We start from the raw sequence: 21,331 nt of genomic DNA, 5'->3' as shown, positions 1-21,331 counted from the left end.
CGGCCCAACTTATGTGGCACTAGCTTACTACTTCATTTTATTTTGCTATTCTTATCGATTGCACCCGTACACTTTGGTACGCCTTAAATTCGCCAGGGGCTTCATTGCGCTCCATACTACGGCAACAAAGTCCGAACACTCCTTACTGTTGGGGAACGTAGCAGAAATTCAAAATTTTCTACGCATCACCAAGATCAATCTATGGAGTAATCTAGCAACGAGGGGAAGGGGAGTGCATCTACATACCCTTGTAGATCGCGATGCGGAAGCGTTGCAAGAACGCAGATGAGGGAGTAGTACTCGTAGCGATTCAGATCGCGGTTGATTCCGATCTAAGCACCGAAGAACGGTGCCTCCGCGTTCAACACACGTGCAGCCCGGTGACGTCTCCCATGCCTTGATCCAGCAAGGTGAGAGGGAGAGGTTGGGGAAGACTCCATCCAGCAGCAGCACGACGGCGTGGTGGTGGTGGAGGAGCGTGGACATGGTGTTACTAGGGACATGGTGTTGTCTATGTATCCACACATGCATCTGAGTTTCCTATCAATACAATTCTAGCATGGATAATAAACGATTATCATGAACAAGGAAATATAATAATAACCTATTTATTATTGCCTCTAGGGCATATTTCCAACAGTCTCCCACTTGCACTAGAGTCAATAATCTAGTTCACATCACCATGTGATTAACACTGACAGGTCACATCACCATGTGACCAACATCAAAAGAGTTTACTAGAGTCAACAATCTAGTTCACATCACTATGTGATTAACACTCAATGAGTTCTGGTTTGATCATGTTATGCTTGTGAGAGAGGTTATTAGTCAACGGGTCTGAACCTTTCAGATCTGTGTGTGCTTTATGAATATCTATGTCATCTTGTGGATGCTACCACGCGCTATTTGGAGCCATTTCAAATAATTGTTCTACTATACGAATCCGGTTTACTACTCAGAGCCATCCGGATTAGTGTCAAAGTTCGCATCGACGTAACCCTTTACGACGAACTCCTTTTCACCTCCATAATCGAGAAAATCCTTAGTCCACTAGATACTAAGGATAAGTTCGACCGCTGTCATGTGATCCATTCCCGGATCACTATTGTACCCCTTGACCAACTCATGGCAAGGCACACTTCATGTGCGGTACACAGCATAGCATACTGTAGAGCCTACGTCTAAAGCATAGGGGACGACCTTCGTCCTTTCTCTCTCTTCTGCTGTGGTCAGGTCTTGAGTCTTACTCAACACTCACACCTTGTAACACAGCCAAGAACTCCTTCTTTGCTGATCCATTTTGAACTCTTTCAAAATCATGTCAAGGTGTGCGTTCTTTGAAAGTATCATCGGGCGTCTTGATCTATCTCTATAGATCTTGATGCCCAATATGTAAGCAGCTTTTATCCAGGTCTTCCTTTGAAAAACTCTTTCAAACAACCCTTTATGCTTTCCAGAAATTTTACATCATTTCGGATCAACAATATGTCATTCACATATACTTATCAGAAATGTTGTAGCGCTCCCACTCACTTTATTGGAAATACAAGTTTCTCATAAACTTTGTATAAATCCAAAATCTTTGATCATCTCATCAAAGCGTACAATCCAACTCCGAGATGTTTACTCCAGTCCTTAGAAGGATCGCTGGAGCTAGCATACCTTTTAGCATCCTTAGGATCGACAAAAACTTTCTGATTGTATCACATACAACCTTTCCTTACGAAAACTGGTAAGGAAACTTGTTTTGACATCCATCTGCCAGATTTCATAAATGCAGCTAATGCCAACATGATTCCGACGGACCTAAGCATCGCTACGGATGAGCAAATCTCATTGTAGTCAACTCCTTGAACTTGTGGAAATACTCTTTGCCACAAGTCGAGCTTCATAGACGGTAACATTACCGTCCACGTCCGTCTTCTTCTCAAAGATCCATTTATCTCGGATTTCATGGCTTCTAACCATTTGTCGGAATATGGGCCCACCATTGCTTCTCCATAGCTCATAGGTTCATCGTTGTCCAACAACATGACTTCCAAGACAGGATCACGTACTACTCTGAAGTATTACGCATCCTCGTCGTCCTACGAGGTTTGGTAGTGACTTGATCCGAAGCTTCATGATCACCATCATAAGCTTCCACTTCAATTGGTGTAGGTGCCACAGGAACAACTTCCTGTGCCCTGCTACACACTAGTTGAAGTGGCGGTTCAATAACCTTATCAAGTCTCCACCATCCTCCCACTCAATTCTTTCGAGAGAAACTTTTCCTCGAGAAAGGACCTGTTTCTAGAAGCAATTACTTTTGCTTCCAGATCTGAAATAGGAGGTATACCCAACTGTTTTGGGTTTTCTATGAAGATGTATTTATCCGCTTTGGGTTCGAGCTTATCAGCTTGAAACTTTTTCACATAAGCATCGCAGCCCCAAACTTTTAAGAAACGACAACTTAGGTTTCTCTAAACGGTGTCGTCTCAACGGAATTGCGTGGTGCCCCTTTTAAAGTGAATGCGGTTATCTCTAATGCCTAACCCATAAACGATAGTGGTAATTCGATAAGAGACATCATGGTATGCACCATATCCAATAGGGTGCAGTTATGATGTTCGGACACACCATCACACTATGGTGTTCCAGGCGGTATTAATTGTGAAACACTTTCCACAATGTCTTAATTGTGTGCCAAACTCGTAACTCAGATACTCATCTCTATGATCATATCACAGACATTTTATCCTCTTGTCACGACGATCTTCAACTTCACTCTGAAATTACTTGAACCTTTGAATAATTCAAACTTGTGTTTAATCAAGTAAATACACTCAGCATCTACTCAAATCATCTGTGAAGTAAGAACATAACGATATCCACTGCATGCCTCAGCACTCATTGGACTGCATACATCAAAATGTATTACTTCCAATAAGTTGCTCTCTTGTTCCATCTTACTGAAAACGAGGACTTTCAGTCATCTTGCCCATGTGGTATGATTTGCATGTCTCAAGCGATTCAAAATCAAGTGAGTCCAAACGATCCATCTGCATGGAGTTTCTTCATGCATATATACCAATAGACATGGTTCGCATGTCTCAATCTTTTCAAAAAACGAGTGACTCCAAAGATCCATCTACATGGAGCTTCTTCATGCGTTTTATCCCAATATGACTCAAATAGCAGTGCCACAAGTATGTGGTACTATCATTACTTCTGGCATGAACATGTGTATCACTACGATCGAGATTCATTTTAGGTGCAAGACCATTGAAGGTATTATTCAAATAAACAGAGTAACCATTATTCTCCTTAAATGAATAACCATATTGCGATAAACATAATCCAATCATGCTCAACGCAAACACCAAATCTCGATGGTAGAGGGAGCATGCGATGCTTGATCACATCAACCTTGGAAACACTTCCAACACATATCGTCATCTCACCTTTAGCTAGTCTCCATTTATTCCGCAGCTTTTATTTCGTCTTACTAACACTTAGCAACCGAACCGGTATCTAACACCCTGGTGCTGCTAGGAGTACTAGTAAAGTACACATTCATATAACGTATATCCAATATACTTCTGTCGACCTTGCCTGCCTTCTCATCTACCAAGTATCTAGGGTAGTACTACTTCAGTGACCGTTCCCCTCATTACAGAAGCACTTAGTCTCGGGTTTGGGTTCAACCTTGGGATTCTTCACTAGAGCAGCAAACGACTTGCTGTTTCATGAAGTATCCCTTTTGCCCTTGCCCTTCTTAAACTAGTGGTTTTACTAACCATCAACAATTGATGCTCCTTCTTGATTTCTACTCTCGCGGTGTCAAACATCGCGAATAGCTCAAGGATCATCATAACTATCCCTGATATGTTATAGTTCATCACGAAGCTCTACTAGCTTGGTGGCAGTGACTATGGAGAACTATCACTGTCTCATCTGGGAGATTAACTCCCACTCGATTCAAGCGATTGTGGCACTCAGACAATCTGAGCACATGCTCAACGATTGAGCTTTTCTCCCTTAGTCTGCTGGCTTTAGAAACTTGTCAGAGGTCTCATACCTCTTGACGTGGGCACTAGTCTGAAATCCCAATTTCAGTCTTCGGAACATCTCATATGTTCTGCGACGTTTCAAAAACGTCTCTTGTGCCACAATTCTAAACCGTTAGCATTACGCACTGAACTATCACGTAGTCATCAAAACGTGTATGTCAGATGTTTCGCAACATCTACAGACGACGCTGAGGTTCAGCACACCGAGCGGTGCATTAAGGACATAAGCCTTCTGTGCAACAATGAGGACAATCCTCAGTTTACGGACCCAGTCCGCATAATTGCTACTACCAAGTTTCAACTAAATTTTCTCTAGGAACATATCTTAAACAGTAGAACTAAAGCGCAAGACATGACATAATTTGCAAAGACTTTTTGACTATGTTCATGATAATTAAGTTCATCTGATTAATGAACTCCCACTCAGATAGACATCCCTCTAGTCATCTAAGTGATACATGATCCGAGTCAAACTAGGCCGTGTCCGACCATCACGTGAGACGGACTATTCATCATCGGTGAACATCTCCATGTTGATCGTATCTCCTATACGACTCATGTTCGACCTTTCGGTCTCTTGTGTTCCGAGGCCATGTCTGTACATGCTAGGCTCGTCAAGTCAACCTAAGTGTTTTGCATGTGTTCCGAGGCCATGTCTGTACATGCTAGGCTTGTCAACACCCGTTGTATTCGAACGTTAGAATCTATCACACCCGATCATCACGTGGTGCTTCGAAACAACGAACCTTCGCAACGGTGCACAATTAGGGGGAACACTTCTCTTGAAATTTTATAAGGGATCATCTTACTTACTACCGTCGTTCTAAGCAAATAAGATGCATAACATGATAAACATCACATGCAATCAAATAGTGACATGATATGGCCAATATCATTTTGCTCCTTTGATCTCCATCTTCGGGGCACCATGATCATCTTTGTCACTGGCATGACACCATGATCTCCATCATCATGATCTCCATCATTGTGTCTTCTTGAAGTTGTCACGCCAACGGTTACTTCTACTTCTATGGCTAACGCGCTTAGCAATAAAGTAAAGTAACTTACATGGCGTTATTCAATGACACGCAGGTCATACAAAAAATAAAGACAACTCCTATGGCTCCTGCCGGTTGTCATACTCATCGACATGCAAGTCGTGATTCCTATTACAAGAATATGATCAATCTCATACATCACATATATCATTCATCACATCTTCTGGCCATATCACATCACATAGCACATGCTGCAAAAACAAGTTAGACGTCCTCTAATTGTTGTTTGCAAGTTTTTACGTGGCTTGTATAGGTTTCTAGCAAGAACGTTTCTTACCTACGTAAAACCACAACGTGATATGCCAATTTCTATTTACCCTTCATAAGGACCCTTTTCATCGAATCCGTTCCGACTAAAGTGGGAGAGACAGACACCCGCTAGCCACCTTATGCAACTAGTGCATGTCAGTCGGTGGAACCTGTCTCACGTAAGCGTACGTGTAAGGTCGGTCCGGGCCGCTTCATCCCACAATGCCGCCGAAACAAGATAAGACTAGTAGCGGCAAGAAGAATTGGCAACATCGACGCCTACAACTACTTTGTGTTCTACTCGTGCATAGAAACTACGCATAGACCTAGCTCATGATGCCACTGTTGGGGAACGTAGCAGAAATTCCAAATTTTCTACGCATCACCAAGATCAATCTATGGAGTAATCTAGCAACGAGGGGAAGGGGAGTGCATCTACATACCCTTATAGATCGCGATGCGGAAGCGTTGCAAGAACGCGGATGAGGGAGTCGTACTCGTAGCGATTCAGATCGCGGTTGATTCCGATCTAAGCACTGAAGAACGGTGCCTCCGCGTTCAACACACGTGCAGCCCGGTGACGTCTCCCATGCCTTGATCCAGCAAGGTGAGAGGGAGAGGTTGGGGAAGACTCCATCCAGCAGCAGCACGACGGCGTGGTGGTGGTGGAGGAGCGTGGAAATCCCGCAGGGCTTCGCCAAGCACCGCGGGAGAGGAGGAGGAGGGAGAGGGGAAGGGCTGCGCCGAAAGAGAGACGTTCTCGTGTGTCTTGGGCAGCCCAAACCTCAACTATATATAGGGGGGGAGGGGGCTGCGCCCCCCTTAGGGTTTCCACCCCCAAGAGGAGGCAGCCAGCCCTAGATCCCATCAAGGGGGGCGGCCAAGGGGAGGAGAGGGGGGGGCGCCCCACTAGATGGGCCCTAAGGCCCATCTGGACCTAGCGTTTGCCCCCTCCCACTCTCCCATGCGCCTTGGGCCTTGGTGGGGGGGCGCACCAGCCCACCTGGGGCTGGTCCCCTCCCACACTTGGCCCACGCAGCCTTCTGGGGCTGGTGGCCCCACTTGGTGGACCCCCGGGACCCTCCCGGTGGTCCCGGTACATTACCGATTTCACCCGAAACTTTTCCGGTGACCAAAACAGGACTTCCCATATATAAATCTTTACCTCCGGACCATTCCGGAACTCCTCGTGACGTCCGGGATCTCATCCGGGACTCCGAACAACATTCGGTAACCACGTACATACTTTCCCTATAACCCTAGCGTCATCGAACCTTAAGCGTGTAGACCCTACGGGTTCGGGAACCATGCAGACATGACCGAGACGTTCTCCGGTCAATAACCAACAGCGGGATCTGGATACCCATGTTGGCTCCCACATGTTCCACGATGATCTCATCGGATGAACCACGATGTCGGGGATTCAATCAATCCCGTATACAATTCCCTTTGTCCATCGGTATGTTACTTGCCCGAGATTCGATCGTCGGTATCCCTATACCTTGTTCAATCTCGTTACCGGCAAGTCTCTTTACTCGTTCCGTAACTCACATCATCCCGTGATCAACTCCTTGGTCACACTGTGCACATTATGATGATGTCCTACCGAGTGGGCCCAGAGATACCTCTCCGTTTATACGGAGTGACAAACCCCAGTCTCGATTCGTGCCAACCCAACAGACACTTTCGGAGATACCTGTAGTGCGCCTTTATAGCCACCCAGTTACGTTGTGACGTTTGGTACACCCAAAGCATTCCTACGGTATCCGGGAGTTGCACAATCTCATGGTCTAAGGAAGTGATACTTGACATTAGAAAAGCTCTGAGCAAACGAACTACACGATCTTGTGCTAGGCTTAGGATTGGGTCTTGTCCATCACATCATTCTCCTAATGATGTGATCCCGTTATCAACGACATCCAATGTCCATGGTCAGGAAACCGTAACCATCTATTGATCAACGAGCTAGTCTCCTAGAGGCTTACTAGGGACATGGTGTTGTCTATGTATCCACACATGCATCTGAGTTTCCTATCAATACAATTCTAGCATGGATAATAAACGATTATCATGAACAAGGAAATATAATAATAACCTATTTATTATTGCCTCTAGGGCATATTTCCAACACTTACAGTATGGTTCGGCACCCCAAATTCAGCATTATATGCATTGGCTCCGAATCATGTCTTTGATCAATACTTGGGTTGCCCGAATCCTGTGCTTACTACCTTACGTTCCTTTTTCCGGCTAAGGTAGTAAAGGGAGAACTACTGCGACTGTATTTCTGGTTTATCTGAATAAAACACCTCAGTAGAGAAAGCTGAAAACTGACTGTCATGATGCGGCGAGAGCTGGTCAGCTATTCGAAGGTTAAAATCTCTTGCGATTTTTTCTCGCATTATGCGACAGATCGGCCTCCACCCGGCCAGGTGTCTACAGCACGCTAGTCCGGATTAACTAGGGGCTGCGCCTACATTCCTATTGTCAAACTCTTATGGCTAGGTGAGGGTGATAAAGCCACGTAATCTGATTGCCTGGTTCGTTGCGCTAAACACCTCCTTCAAGGACCAATCTCTTGGATCAAGAGTGTTTAGGTTACAACCCAAACACCCCCGTACTACCTACGTGGGGGCTGAAGCCGACGACTGGCCAACTCTCAGATTTAATAAAACGGCCGCATAGGAGGCAAAATTTTAAATAAACAACAAGCATTATATTACATAAAAATTTAAATAAACAACAAGCATTATATTACATATCGGCTTTGTTTCATAATACATGATGGGATAACATGAATGCATTCATTCGAAGATAACATCTTTTGCACATTGGCCCACTACAATACGTGATCCCTTCAGGACATCATCAAAATATCGCTCGGGCATGCGGTGCTCCTTGCCAGCGGGCGGTCCCTCGGTCGCGAGCTTGACGGCGCCCATCTTCATCCACTGCACCTTGACACGGGCGAAGGCCATCCGCGCACCTTCGATGCAGACCGACCGCTTGATGGCATCAAGCCGAGGGCAGGCATTGACCAGCCGCTTCACGAGCCCGAAGTAGCTGCTGGGCATGGCTTCGGCGGGCCATAGACGGATTATCAAACCCTTCATGGCCAATTCGGCAACCCTATGCAGTTCGGTCAACTGTTTCAGCTGATCGCTAAAGGGCGACGGATGCTCTGGCGCAAGGTATTGCGACCAAAACAACTTCTCCATTGAGCTCCCCTCTTCGGCTCGGAAGAACTCCGCAGCATCAGTAAGAGGTACCTTTTCACTAGTAGAAAAGGGCCATTTGTCCCGGTTCATAAGGGCCTTTAGTCCCGGTTCTTCAACGGGACTAAAAGGTCGGTACTAAAGCCCCCCCCCTTTAGTCCCGGTTCTTATACGAATCGGGACTAATGGCCATGCCCGTGGCCGCTGCCTGGAGCTCCAGCTTTGGTCCCGGTTGGTAACACCAGCCGGGACTAAAGGAATTTTTTCGATTTTTTTTTAAATTTTAGAAAAAAAATTATATTTTTTTTCCGATTTTTTAATTTTTGAATTATTTTACAATTTAATCTCTAATCACCCCTCATCGCTGCTCAATTTAACCTCTAATCTCTAATCACCCCTCATCATTCCAAATCATCTAACTTACCGGCCGGTCACCCATCCTCTCACTACCCCAGCCTGAGCACGCTCTACTCCTGGGTTCTATTCCCCCTCGTTTCCAAGTCTACACTTGTTGTTTTCCTAACAATAGTAAGATGTCAATCCTATTAACCCTCAGGAGTTTAGCTTGAGTATGAAGTCACACGTTTCACTGTTTGAGTTTGAAACCATTATTCTAAAAAACAATAATTATTTAGTAACACTAATATTCAGGAGTTTAGCTTGAGTATGAAGTTACACGTTTCTATTGAATAAGTAGTTTGACCATAGTTTGACCACGGTTTGACCACAGTTTGACCAGATTTGACCAAAATTCAAAAAAACTAAAATAATTATTTAGTAACACTAATATTCTTGAATAAATAATTAGTACCACTAATACTTCGTGCATAAGTAGTTTGACCATAGTTTGACCAGATTTAACAAAAACTCAAAAAAACTAAAATTTGAGCATAACTTTTTTTCCTTTTAGAATTTGAGGATTCTAAAAATTTGCAAACAGACCATAGGCAATCAAAATCGGATGCGGATTTTTGTGCTGAACATTTTGATATATTATACGGTTTTTTTCGATATCGTATGCAAAAGTTATAGCCGTTTTACTTTTTCATAACACTTTTTTGCAAAACACTACATCTCGAAGATTTTTTTTGAATTTTTTATCATTTTCTTTTTTTTTCAAAACTGAAATGGCGATACATAGGGGGCGGTAGAATTTGAAAATTGAGGCATTAGTCCCGATTCGTGGCTTGAACAACCTTTAGTCCCGGTTGGAGCGCGAACCGGGACTAATGCCTCAATCCCTTTAGTCCCGGTTGGTGGCTCGAACCGGGACTGAAGGTCTAACCTTTAGTGCCGGTTGGAGCCATGAACCGGGACTAAAGGGCATCGCACCCTTTAGTCCCGGTTTGTGGCTCCAACCGGGACTAAAGGTCCCATTTGAACCGGGACTAATGCCTGCACGGCGTCCTAGCTGCTCGAACCGGGACTAATGCTCCATTAGTCCCGGTTCATAACGCAACCGGGATTAATGCTCTTTTCTAGCCGAACCAAAGCCATGTTTTCTACTAGTGTTTCTTCACATATTTGCTCTGCATAATAAAGGCCTTACCCACCGTGATTTTCCTGGCCTCCTGGATTTCCTGGAGGGCGCCCTGGGTTTCAACCCGGGCCTCTTGTGCGCTTTGGCGGGCATTAGCAAGTTCGGACTCTTGGTCCGCCATCTTGCGCTCCAAGGACTCACATTTTTTACGGCGTCCTGGAGCTCCTGCTGGACCTCCCCGACCCTTGCCTCCGCTTTTTCGCGGACGGCTTGTTCCTCTGCCGCTCTCTTCTGGGCCTCGGCTAGCGCATTCTTGAGGGTCTCCACCTTGGTCGCAGCTCCTATGAAATATCATAATAACATGGTCAACACAAACAATTCATATCTTTCTAAGATCTGTATAGGCCATTGCATACCTTGCTGGTCCTCTAGTTGTTTTTTCACATGGTCGAGCTCTTCCTCGGCCCGCTTCAGACTCTGCTTCAGTTTGGAGACTTCGGCAGAATGGGAGGTCGCAGCCAGCATCGACGTCTGCTTATTCACATAGACATGTATGGTTAGTCTCCTACGAAAATTATTTGATCATTTGTCCGACTTTTCTTTTCAAACACCGGACAGAGTCTCAGGGGCTACTGTCTATACTATGACATTCCTTTTGCACAATTATGTCACATACCTCAAAGCCTCTTAGAAGGCTGGTGCAGGCTTCGGTCAGTCCGCTCTTGGCGGACCGAACCCTCTCAACCACCGTACCCATGAGGGTACGGTGTTCCTCAACAATGGAAGCACTTTGCAACGCTTCCAAAAGAGTATCTGGTGCCTCTGGATGGACAGAGGTCACCGGCGGAATAGGTGCACCTCATTCTTTCGAAGGAGGCTGCTAGCCTAATTTCGGAGCCGTATGGGCCTCCGGAATAGTATTCGGCTGGGGGCCGAATTGGATATGGCCCCCATCGCCAGTCTCTAGGGGGATTTGCTCCCCCATGCGTCCGGCGGCCGAGGTATCACCCTCTGGCGCCACCCTGACGGCCTCCTGTACCTTTCCCTGACCTAGGAAGGTCCTTTGGGACAATACCTCGGTGTCGTCCGTGTCCTTGGGAGAGGAGGCCGCTAGAAGTGACCCGCTGTCCATCGCATTTGGATCCAGCGAATTCCCCGAAGATGAGGATCGCTGGGGGCGGGCGTGGGCCGGACTGCAGCGCATGATTCGACATGTTAAAACCACGCAGTAAAGAAGTTGGATATATGTGTGTATAAGCGCCTTTGAATACTTACAATTCGGCCAGGGGCTTCTCCCTAGGACGCCACTCGGAGCTGCTATCAGTGTCCAACGCGGAGTAGTCCGCGAGGGAGGCCTTCCCCTTCTTGGACGCCCCTGCCTCCAGATCCATGGAGGCCGCCCTTTTCTTTCTTCCCCCCTCAGGGGGAGAGTTGCTTTCCTCCTCCTCCTCCTCGCCGTCTTCGGTGGCGGGGGAGGAGTGGGTTTCGGCGTCTTCGGACGTTATGTCCGAAGTGCCTTTACGGCGGAGGCCACTTCTGGTCTCCTTGGCCTTCTTCTCTGGCGCCTAGTAGGTGTTGGAAATATGCCCTAGAGGCAATAATAAATAGGTTATTATTATATTTCCTTGTTCATGATAATCGTTTATTATCCATGCTAAAATTGTATTGATGGGAAACTCAGATGCATGTGTGGATACATAGACAACACCATGTCCCTAGTAAGCCTCTAGGAGACTAGCTCGTTGATCAATAGATGGTTACGGTTTCCTAACCATGGACATTGGATGTCGTTGATAACGGGATCACATCATTAGGAGAATGATGTGATGGACAAGACCCAATCCTAAGCCTAGCACAAGATCGTGTAGTTCGTTTGCTCAGAGCTTTTCTAATGTCAAGTATCATTTCCTTAGACCATGAGATTGTGCAACTCCCGGATACCGTAGGAATGCTTTGGGTGTGCCAAACGTCACAACGTAACTGGGTGGCTATAAAGGTGCACTACGGGTATCTCCGAAAGTGTCTGTTGGGTTGACACGAATCGAGACTGGGATTTGTCACTCCGTGTAAACGGAGAGGTATCTCTGGGCCCACTCGGTAGGACATCATCATAATGTGCACAGTGTGACCAAGGAGTTGATCACGGGATGATGTGAGTTACGGAACGAGTAAAGAGACTTGCCGGTAACGAGATTGAACAAGGTATCGGGATATCGACGATCGAATCTCGGGCAAGTAACATACCGATGGACAAAGGGAATTGAATACGGGATTGATTGAATCCCCGACATCGTGGTTCATCCGATGAGATCATCGTGGAACATGTGGGAGCCAACATGGGTATCCAGATCCCGCTATTGGTTATTGACCGGAGAACGTCTCGGTCATGTCTGCATGGTTCCCGAACCCGTAGGGTCTACACGCTTAAGGTTCGATGACGCTAGGGTTATAGGGAAAGCATGTACGTGGTTACCGAATGTTGTTGGGAGTCCCGGATGAGATCCCGGACGTCACGAGGAGTTCCGGAATGGTCCGGAGGTAAAGATTTATATATGGAAAGTTGTTGTTCGGGTTCCGGGAAAAGTTCGGGTTTTTTCGGTATTGTACCGGGAAGCTTTCAGAAGGTTCCGGAGGATTCCGGAGGGGTCCGGAGGTCCGGAAAATGTTCCACCACGTCCAATACAGCAGCATGGACTGTAAGGGGGCGCCCTAGCCTTAATGGGCCAGGGGCACCAGCCCCCCCAAGGCCCATGCGCATGGGAGAGGGGAAACCCTAAGGGGGAGGGCCTCCACTTGACTTGGGAGGCACTCCTCCCCCCTTTGGCCGCCCCCCAAGCCCCATCTAGGGCTGGCCGCACCCCTTGAGGGGGAAACCCTAGATGGGGGGCGCAGCCCTCCCCCTCCCCTATATATATTGGGGTTTTGGGGCTGCCCAACACACGAGAAAGTCTCCTTTTGGTGCAGCCCTACCCCTCTCCCTCCTCCTCCTCTCCCGCGGTGCTTGGCGAAGCCCTGCGGGATTGCCACGCTCCTCCACCACCACCATGCCGTCGTGTTGCTGCTGGATGGAGTCTTCCCCAACCTCTCCCTCTCTCCTTGCTGGATCAAGGCGTGGGAGACGTCACCGGGCTGCACGTGTGTTGAACGCGGAGGCACCGTTCTTTCGGTGCTTAGATCAGAATCAACCGCGATCTGAATCGCTACGAGTACGACTCCCTCATCCGCGTTCTTGCAACGCTTCCGCATCGCGATCTACAAGGGTATGTAGATTCACTCCCCTTCCGCTCGTTGCTAGATTACTCCATAGATTGATCTTGGTGATGCGTAGAAAATTTTGAATTTCTGCTACGTTCTCCAACAGTGGCATCATGAGCTAGGTCTATGCGTAGTTTCTATGCACGAGTAGAACATAAAGTAGTTGTGGGCGTAGATGTTGCCAATTCTTCTTGCCGCTACTAGTCTTATCTTGTTTCGGCGGCATTGTGGGATGAAGCGGCCCGGACCGACCTTACACGTACGCTTATGTGAGACAGGTTCCACCGACTGACATGCACTAGTTGCATAAGGTGGCTAGTGGGTGTCTGTCTCTCCCACTTTAGTCGGAACGGATTCGATGAAAAGGGTCCTTATGAAGGGTAAATAGAAATTGGCAAATCACGTTGTGGTTTTACGTAGGTAAGAAACGTTCTTGCTAGAAACCTATACAAGCCACGTAAAACTTGCAACAACAATTAGAGGACGTCTAACTTGTTTTTGCAGCATGTGCTATGTGATGTGATATGGCCAGAAGATGTGATGAATGATATATGTGATGTATGAGATTGATCATATTCTTGTAATAGGAATCATGACTTGCATGTCGATGAATATGACAACCGGCAGGAGCCATAGGAGTTGTCTTTATTTTTTGTATGACCTGCGTGTCATTGAATAACGCCATGTAAATTACTTTACTTTATTGCTAAGCGCGTTAGACATAGAAGTAGAAGTAATCGTTGGCGTGACAACTTCATGAAGACACAATGATGGAGATCATGATGATGGAGATCATGGTGTCATGCCGGTGACAAAGATGATCATGGTGCCCCGAAGATGGAGATCAAAGGAGCAAAATGATATTGGCCATATCATGTCACTATTTGATTGCATGTGATGTTTATCATGTTATGCATCTTATTTGCTTAGAACGACGGTAGCATAAATAAGATGATCCCTCACTAAAATTTCAAGAGAAGTGTTCCCCCTAACTGTGCACCGTTGCGAAGGTTCGTTGTTTCGAAGCACCACGTGATGATCGGGTGTGATAGATTCTAACGTTCGAATACAACGGGTGTTGACGAGCCTAGCATGTACAGACATGGCCTCGGAACACAAGCAAAAACACTTAGGTTGACTTGACGAGCCTAACATGTACAGACATGGCCTCGGAACACAAGAGACCGAAAGGTCGAACATGAGTCGTATAGGAGATACGATCAACATGGAGATGTTCACCGATAATGACTAGACCGTCTCACGTGATGATCGGACACGGCCTAGTTTGACTCGGATCATGAATCACTTAGATGACTAGAGGGATGTTTATCTGAGTGGGAGTTCATTAATCAGATGAACTCAATTATCATGAACATAGTCAAAAGGTCTTTACAAATTATGTCATTGCGCTTTAGTTCTACTGGTTAAGATATGTTCCTAGAGAAAATTTAGTTGAAAGTTGCTAGTAGCAATTATGCGGACTGGGTCCGCAAACTGAGGATTGTCCTCATTGCTGCACAAAAGGCTTATGTCCTTAAAGCACCGCTCGGTGTGCTGAACCTCAGCGTCGTCTGTAGATGTTACGAAACATCTGGCATACACGTTTTGATGACTACGTGATAGTTCAGTGCGGTTTAGAATTGTGGCACCAAAGACGTTTTTGAAACGTCACAGAACATGTGAGATGTTCCGAAGACTGAAATTGGGATTTCAGACTAGTGCCCACGTCAAGAAGTATGAGACCTTTGACAAGTTTCTTAAGCCTGCAAACTAAGGGAGAAAAGCTCAATCGTTGAGCATGTGCTCAGATTGTCTGAGTACCACAATCGCTTGAATCGAGTGGGAGTTAATCTCCCAGATGAGACAGTGATGGTTCTCCATAGTCACTGCCACCAAGCTAGTAGAGCTTCGTGATGAACTATAACATATCAGGGATAGTTATGATGATCCTTGAGCTATTCGCGATGTTTGACACCGCGAGAGTAGAAATCAAGAAGGAGCATCAATTGTTGATGGTTGATAAAACCACTAGTTTCTAGAAGGGCAAGGGCAAAAGGGACACTTCATGAAACAGCAAATCGTTTGCTTCTCTAGTGAAGAATCCCAAGGTTGAACCCAAACCCGAGACTAAGTGCTTCTGTAATAAGGGGAACGGTGACTGAAGCGGAACTACCCTAGATACTTGGTAGATGAGAAGGCAGACAAGGTCGACAGAAGTATATTGGATATACATTATATGAATGTGTACTTTACTAGTACTCCTAGCAGCACCAGGGTATTAGATACCGGTTCGGTTGCTAAGTGTTAGTAACTCGAAATAAAAGTTGCGGAATAAACGGAGACTAGCTAAAGGTGAGATGACGATATGTGTTGGAAATGTTTCCAAGGTTGATGTGATCAAGCATCGCATGCTCCCTCTACCATCGAGATTTGGTGTTTGCGTTGAGCATGATTGGATTATGTTTATCGCAATACGGTTATTCATTTAAGGAGAATAATGGTTACTCTGCTTATTTGAATAATACTTTCAATGGTCTTGCACCTAAATTGAATCTCGATTCTAGTGATACACATGTTCGTGCCAAAAGATGTAAAATAGTAATGATAGTTCCAGATACTTGTGGCACTGCAATTTGAGTCATATTGGTATAGAACGCATGAAGAAGCTCCATGTAGATGGATCTTTGGACTCAATCGTTTTTGAAAAGATTGAGACATGCGAACCATGTCTATTGGTATATATGCATGAAGAAACTCCATGCAGATGGATCGTTTGGACTCACTTGATTTCGAATCACTTGAGACATGCAAATCATACCACATGGGCGAGATGACTGAAAGTCCTCGTTTTCAGTAAGATGGAACAAGAGAGCAACTTATTGGAAGTAATACATTTTGATGTATGCAGTCCAATGAGTGCTGAGGCATGCAGTGGATATCATTATGTTCTTACTTCACAGATGATTTGAGTAGATGCTGAGAATATTTACTTGATGAAACACAAGTCTGAATTATTGAAAGGTTCAAGTAATTTCAGAGTGAAGTTGAAGATTGTCGTGACAAGAGGATAAAATGTCTATGATATGATCATAGAGATATCTGAGTTACGAGTTTGGCACACAATTAAGACATTGTGGAAAGTGTTTCACAATTAATACCGCCTGGAACACCATAGTGTGATGGTATGTCCGAACATCATAACTGCACCCTATTGGATATGGTGCATACCATGATGTTTCTTATAAAATTACCACTATCGTTTATGGGTTAGGCATTAGAGACAACCGCATTCACTTTAAAAGGGGCACCACGCAATTCCGTTGAGACGACACCGTTTAGAGAAACCTAAGTTGTTGTTTTCTTAAAAGTTTGGGGCTGCGATGCTTATGTGAAAAAGTTTCAAGCTGATAAGCTCGAACCCAAAGCGGATAAATACATAGAAAACCCAAAACAGTTGGGTATACCTCCTATTTCAGATCTGGAAGCAAAAGTAATTGCTTCTAGAAACAGGTCCTTTCTCGAGGAAAAGTTTCTCTCGAAAGAATTGAGTGGGAGGATGGTGGAGACTTGATAAGGTTATTGAACCGTCACTTCAACTAGTGTGTAGCAGGGCACAGGAAGTTGTTCCTGTGGCACCTACACCAATTGAAGTGGAAGCTTATGATAGTGATCATGAAACTTCGGATCAAGTCACTACCAAACCTCGTAGGACGACGAGGATGCGTGCTACTTCAGAGTGGTACGTGATCCTGTCTGAGATATCATGTTGTTGGACAATACTGAACCTACGAGCTATGGAGAAGCGATGGTGGGCCCATATTCCGACAAATGGTTAGAAGCCATAAAATCCGAGAGGATCCATGTATGAAAACAAAGTATAGACTTTGAGAGTACTACTTGATGGTCGTAAGGCTGTTGAGGTAAATGGATCTTTAAGAAGAAGACGGACATGGACGGTAATGTTACCGTCTATGAAGCTCGACTTGTGGCAAAGAGTATTTCCACAAGTTCAAGGAGTTGACTACGATGAGATTTGCTCATCCGTAGCGATGCTTAGGTCCGTCGGAATCATGTTAGCATTAGCTGCATTTATGAAATCTGGCAGATGGATGTCAAAAACAAGTTTCCTTACCAGTTTTCGTAAGGAAAGGTTGTATGTGATACAATCAGAAAGGTTTTGTCGATCCTAAGGATGCTAAAAGGTATGCTAGCTTCAACGATCCTTCCATGGATTAGAGCAAGCATCTCGGAGTCAGAATATACGCTTTGATGGAGTGATCAAAGTTTTTGGGTTTATACAAAGTTTGTTAGAAACTTGTATTTACAATAAAGTGAGTGGGAGCGCTACAACATTTCTGATAAGTATATGTGAATGACATATTGTTGATCCGAAATGATGTAAAATTTCTGGAAAGCATAAAGGGTTGTTTGAAAGGAGTTTTTCAAAGGAAGACCTGGATAAAGCTACTTACATATTGGGCATCAAGATCCATAGAGATAGATCAAGACGCCTGATGATACTTTCAAAAGACAGCACACCTTGACATGATAGATCAGCAAAGAAGGAGTTCTTGGCTGTGTTACAAGATGTGAGTATTGAGTAAGACTCAAGACCTGACCACAGCAAAAGAGAGAGAAAGGACGAAAGTCGTCCCCTATGCTTTAGACGTAGGCTCTACAGTATGCTATGCTGTGTACCGCACATGAAGTGTGCCTTGCCATGAGTTGGTCAAAGGGTACAATAGTGATCCGGGAATGCATCACATGACAGCGGTCGAACTTATCCTTAGTACCTAGTGGACTAAGGAATTTTCTCGATTATGGAGGTGAAAAGGAGTTCGTCTTACAGGGTTACGTCGATGCGAACTTTGACACTAATCCGGATGACTCTGAGTAGTAAACCGGATTCGTATAGTAGAACAATTACTTGAAATGGCTCCAAGTAGCGCGTGGTAGCATCCACAAAGATGACATAGATATTCATAAAGCACACACGAATCTGAAAGGTTCAGACCCGTTGACTAATAACCTCTCTCACAAGCATAACATGATCAAACCAGAACTCATTGAGTGTTAATCACATAGAGATGTGAACTAGATTGTTGACTCTAGTAAACTCTTGGGTGTTGGTCACATGGTGATGTGACCTGTCAGTGTTAATCACATGGTGATGTGAACTAGATTATTGACTCTAGTGCAAGTGGGAGACTATTGGAAATATGCCCTAGAGGAAATAATAAATAGGTTATTATTATATTTCCTTGTTCATGATAATCGTTTATTATCCATGCTAAAATTGTATTGATGGGAAACTCAGATGCATGTGTGGATACATAGACAACACCATGTCCCTAGTAAGCCTCTAGGAAACTAGCTCGTTGATCAATAGATGGTTACGGTTTCCTAACCATGGACATTGGATGTCGTTGATAACGGGATCACATCATTAGGAGAATGATGTGATGGACAAGACCCAATCCTAAGCCTAGCACAAGATCGTGTAGTTCGTTTGCTCAGAGCTTTTCTAATGTCAAGTATCATTTCCTTAGACCATGAGATTGTGCAACTCCCGGATACCGTAGGAATGCTTTGGGTGTGCCAAACGTCACAACGTAACTGGGTGGCTATAAAGGTGCACTACGGGTATCTCCGAAAGTGTCTGTTGGGTTGACACGAATCGAGACTGGGATTTGTCACTCCGTGTAAACGGAGAGGTATCTCTGGGCCCACTCGGTAGGACATCATCATAATGTGCACAGTGTGACCAAGGAGTTGATCACGGGATGATGTGAGTTACGGAACGAGTAAAGAGACTTGCCGGTAACGAGATTGAACAAGGTATCGGGATATCGACGATCGAATCTCGGGCAAGTAACATACCGATGGACAAAGGGAATTGAATACGGGATTGATTGAATCCCCGACATCGTGGTTCATCCGATGAGATCATCGTGGAACATGTGGGAGCCAACATGGGTATCCAGATCCCGCTATTGGTTATTGACCGGAGAACGTCTCGGTCATGTCTGCATGGTTCCCGAACCCGTAGGGTCTACACGCTTAAGGTTCGATGACGCTAGGGTTATAGGGAAAGCATGTACGTGGTTACCGAATGTTGTTGGGAGTCCCGGATGAGATCCCGGACGTCACGAGGAGTTCCGGAATGGTCCGGAGGTAAAGATTTATATATGGAAAGTTGTTGTTCGGGTTCCGGGAAAAGTTCGGGTTTTTTCGGTATTGTACCGGGAAGCTTTCAGAAGGTTCCGGAGGATTCCGGAGGGGTCCGGAGGTCCGGAAAATGTTCCACCACGTCCAATACAGCAGCATGGGCTGTAAGGGGGCGCCCTAGCCTTAATGGGCCAGGGGCACCAGCCCCCCCAAGGCCCATGCGCATGGGAGAGGGGAAACCCTAAGGGGGAGGGCCTCCACTTGACTTGGGAGGCACTCCTCCCCCCGTTGGCCGCCCCCCAAGCCCCATCTAGGGCTGGCCGCACCCCTTGAGGGGGAAACCCTAGATGGGGGGCGCAGCCCTCCCCCTCCCCTATATATATTGGGGTTTTGGGGCTGCCCAACACACGAGAAAGTCTCCTTTTGGTGCAGCCCTACCCCTCTCCCTCCTCCTCCTCTCCCGCGGTGCTTGGCGAAGCCCTGCGGGATTGCCACGCTCCTCCTCCACCACCATGCCGTCGTGTTGCTGCTGGATGGAGTCTTCCCCAACCTCTCCCTCTCTCCTTGCTGGATCAAGGCGTGGGAGACGTCACCGGGCTGCAAGTGTGTTGAACGCGGAGGCACCGTTCTTTCGGTGCTTAGATCGGAATCAACCGCGATCTGAATCGCTACGAGTACGACTCCCTCATCCGCGTTCTTGCAACGCTTCCGCATCGCGATCTACAAGGGTATGTAGATTCACTCCCCTTCCGCTCGTTGCTAGATTACTCCATAGATTGATCTTGGTGATGCGTAGAAAATTTTGAATTTCTGCTACGTTCTCCAACAGTAGGGCGCCGGAACCAGCATCTTTGTCAGAAGTGGGATAGCTGGGTTTTCGGGCAGTGGAGCCGGACACAGGATCCGCTCCGCCTTGTTTGTCCAGCCCTGAAAAAATAGATAGGGAAGCTTAGGCATCTTCCTTGAATATACAGGTAAAGGATACATCTTGAAATACGAAAAACTTACCGGACTGGCGGGACGGGTCAGGTTGTACCCACGGTCCTCGGTCGTCATCGGCCACGTCTCATTGGCCTCAAAAAGTACCTTCCAGATGCCTTCATGCGTAGAGCCAAAGAACTGTTGCAAGGTCTAGTGCTTGGCCGGATCGAACTCCCACAGATTGCAAGTCCGGCTTTGACAAGGAAGGATCCGGCGAAAAAGCATCACCTGGATCACATTGACAAGCTTGATGTTCTTGTCCACCATGCTCTTGATGCGCTTCTGCAGCGCTGTCAGCTCGTCCGATGAACCCCAGTCCAGGCCCTTCTCTAGCCAGAAGGTGAGCCGCATTGGGGGCCTGGACTTAAATTCGGGAGCCGCGGCCCAGGTGGTGTCACGAGGCTCTGTGACATAGAACCAATGCTGCTGCCACCCTTTGACGGTCTCCACATAGGTGCTTTTGGGCCACTTGATGTTGGACAATTTGCTCACCATAGCGCCTCCGCACTCTGCGTGTTGACCACCCACCACCTTCGGCTTCATATTAAAGATATTTAGCCACAGTCCGAAGTGGGGGTGCGGAGGAAGGCCTCGCACACGACAATGAATGCTGAAATAGTGAGGAAAGAATTTGGAGATAGATCGTTGAAATCTAGCCCATAGTAGAACATGAGTCCACGGACGAAGGGGTGGAGTGGAAACCCTAACCCGCGAAAGAAGTGGGGGATAAACACTACCCTCTCATTAGGCTCCGGGGTGGGGATGATCTGCCCCTTGGCCGGAAGCCGGTGGGCGATTTCCTGGGCCAAGTACCCCGCCTCCCGGAGCTTCGTAATGTCCATCTCCGTGACGGAGGAGGCCATCCACTTGCCC

At 46.2% G+C, this 21,331-nt stretch overlaps 1 pseudogene; it reads right to left on the bottom strand.

The window, feature by feature from the left end:
- The window catches only part of LOC109753603 (pentatricopeptide repeat-containing protein At2g34400-like), a 29,839-nt pseudogene that overhangs the window by 6,779 nt on the left and 1,729 nt on the right, over window positions 1-21,331 (bottom strand).

Source organism: Aegilops tauschii, chromosome 2 (genome assembly GCF_002575655.3).
Source record: "Aegilops tauschii subsp. strangulata cultivar AL8/78 chromosome 2, Aet v6.0, whole genome shotgun sequence".
Taxonomy (NCBI): domain Eukaryota; kingdom Viridiplantae; phylum Streptophyta; class Magnoliopsida; order Poales; family Poaceae; genus Aegilops; species Aegilops tauschii.
The sequence above is the reverse complement of the archived record's forward strand: the minus strand, read 5'-3'. Positions and strand labels throughout refer to the sequence as shown.